The sequence below is a fragment of the Coptis chinensis genome, chromosome 5 (genome assembly GCF_015680905.1).
Source record: "Coptis chinensis isolate HL-2020 chromosome 5, ASM1568090v1, whole genome shotgun sequence".
Classification (NCBI taxonomy): Eukaryota; Viridiplantae; Streptophyta; class Magnoliopsida; order Ranunculales; family Ranunculaceae; genus Coptis; species Coptis chinensis.
The window spans coordinates 7847641-7850388 of NC_141460.1; positions in this window are offsets into that span (position 1 = coordinate 7847641).

The following is a 2748-nucleotide window of genomic DNA, read 5'->3' on the forward strand; positions in this document are numbered from 1 at the left end:
TGTGATTGCTTTTGTTGCTACTAATTTGTTGTTTGACGACACAATCTTTGCATAGTGCTGCTAGTCCCGATGTCTTCGCTTGATTTTGCTAGGTCGTCTTTAAAGTACAGGTCGTAGAGCGTTTGAGTATGACTTGATGTCTTTGCGTAGTTGGCACCTAGGCTTCGTTTTGTGTCAGGTATACGCCCTGATTTGTTCCTTTTGGGGGAACTCCTGATTGATATAATTAGCCTTTGAGTGGCCATTATATTTGAGTCTGCCTTAAACCCTTTGTGAGGTCGTAAGTTGACTTGGGGTCCTTTTGGGGGTCCCCTAGATTGAATTTGTCGGATAATTGGCCTTTAAGTGGCAATTACAGTTGAACCATACCTAACCCTGGCGTTGGTGTTAGGTTGGTTTAGGGTCCTTTTAGGGGACCTTGATTTGAATTGATTGGAATTAACCATTGCGTGGCTGTTGTTGTTGAGTCATTCTAAACTCCTTCTTTGGTATCCGACCTAACATTGTGATGTCCTAGGTCAAGTTACGTAGTGTTAAATGCAAGGTGCTTATGTAATGCTAAAATGATATTTGCACTCAAAATGTTGATGAGATTTCATTCATATTTACTTATGTACTTGGAGGAAAGAAAGAAAAAAAACTTATTGATAAAAGCGCTTGAGGAGAGCTATATTCCAAGGTCGGGGAAGCCTATCACCAAGCTGGGTTTTGATCCAATATGAGCCATTTCCAACGACTTTGTCTACAATGTAGGGGACCTCCCATGTTGGGTTGAGCTTGGCTAGTGCTAAAGTCTTTTTGAGGACTAGGTCACCAGCTTGGAAAGATGTTGGGACGACCTTCTTGTTGTAAAAACTTTGGATTGTTTGGTGATACCGAGCTAGGGATATTACGGCAGCTTCTATACGTTCTTCTAGGAGATCCACTTCTTTTGCCAAGATGTTTTCATTGACTCCTGATTCAACAATGTTAGAACGTGTAGTTATGATTGTGAGTTTTGATGGTATCATTGCTTTCGTTCCGAAGCAAAGTGTGAAAGGAGACTCTTTTGTACTGGATCTAGCTGTTGTTATGTATGCCCATAGAATGTTTTCTAGTTGCTCTGGCCATTGGTTTTTCTTACTCTCCAGCTTCTTTTGGAGGTTTTCTTTGATGGTCTTGTTGGTGGCCTCTGCTTGGCCATTGCGTTGTGCATATCTAGGTATAGAAAATGCTTGAGTGATGCACCATTTTTGTAGAAAATCCTTGACTTGAGTGCCAACAAATTGTGTTCTGTTGTCCATGACTAGGTTGTGGGGTAGACCAAATCTAGTGATGATATTAGTCCAGATGAAGTTGATTACGTTGACTTCCTTAACTTGGACTAGTGGGATTGCTTCAACCCACTTGGTGAAGTAATCTGTGGCTGCTAGGACGTATTTGAGCCCTGATTTCTTTTACGGGATGAATGGTCTCATGATGTCTTGCCCCCATATGTGGAACAGCCATGGGCTGGCTATGTTGATCAATTCCCTTGCTGGACTTAATTGATTGTGGCCAAAATTTTGACATTAGAGGCATTTAAGAACATACCTTTTTGCCTCGATATGCATGCCATGCCAATAATATCCTTCGGCTATTGCTTTGTGTGCCAGTGATCTTGCTCCTGCGTGGTTGCCACATTCACCTTTATGGATTTCGTCGAAAATAAGTTGTCCCTCCCTTGGAGTTGTGCACCTTAGGAGGGGTCCTCCAGCAGATTTGCGGAACAGTCTTCCTTTGATAACTGTGTATCTTGGGGCTCGGAGTTGTATTGCACGGGCATGCTTTGTTTCTGATGGGACCTCACCATGTAAGATGAACTTAAGGAATGGGCCCATCCAAGATTGATTGATTTCTTCTTCAGATGAAGGCTGGAAATCTGTGAGGCTGTTGATATTTTCTTTCTGGTAAGTAGGTCATTTCATAATGTCGATGTAGACTGTGGTCGGACATGCCTCTTGTGTTTTGGAGGCTAGGAAGGCCAAGCTGTCTGCATGTCTGTTGTCGTCTCGAGGAATATGATCTAAGGAGAACGTTTTGAACGAACTGATTATATCATAAACGACTTGATCATACTTTGCCAAGTTTGCTCCGTTTGTGACATATTCTTTTGTGATCTGCTTTACGATTAGTTGGAAATCGCTGTAAGCTTTAAGCTTTGAGACTTGTAGTTGTTGTGCCATTCGGAGCCCTGTGATTAACATTTCGTATTCTGCTTCGTTGTTGGACATTGCAAACTCGGTTTTTATTGATTTATGTAGATGGGCTCCCTTTGGTGAAGTTAATACAGCCCCCAGTCCACTGCTACTGTTATTGCATGCACCATCTATGTGGAGGTGCCATGTGTCTGGGGTGGCTTCTTGATGGAGTGATGTGATTGGCTCGGGTTCCCAGTTGATATCTTCTATAGGGAAATCTGCCAAGAACTCAGTAACGACTTGGTCTTTGCGAGACGTTCTGGGAACGAACTCGATGTGATGTTCTCCTAGTTCTTCAGCCTATTTGGCCATGCGGGCTGCTTTGTTGCTAGAACTCAATACTTGTTTAATGGGTACGTCAGTGATGACCTTGATGCTTTGAGATTGGAAGTAAGGTCAAAACTTCGGAGCTGAGTAGAGTAAAGAAAGCATTGCTTTCTCTATGGGGGAATAGTGCTTTTCTACATCTGCCAACGTCTTGCTGGTGAAGAAGACCGACTTCTCGACTCCATCATGCTCTCGAAAGAGA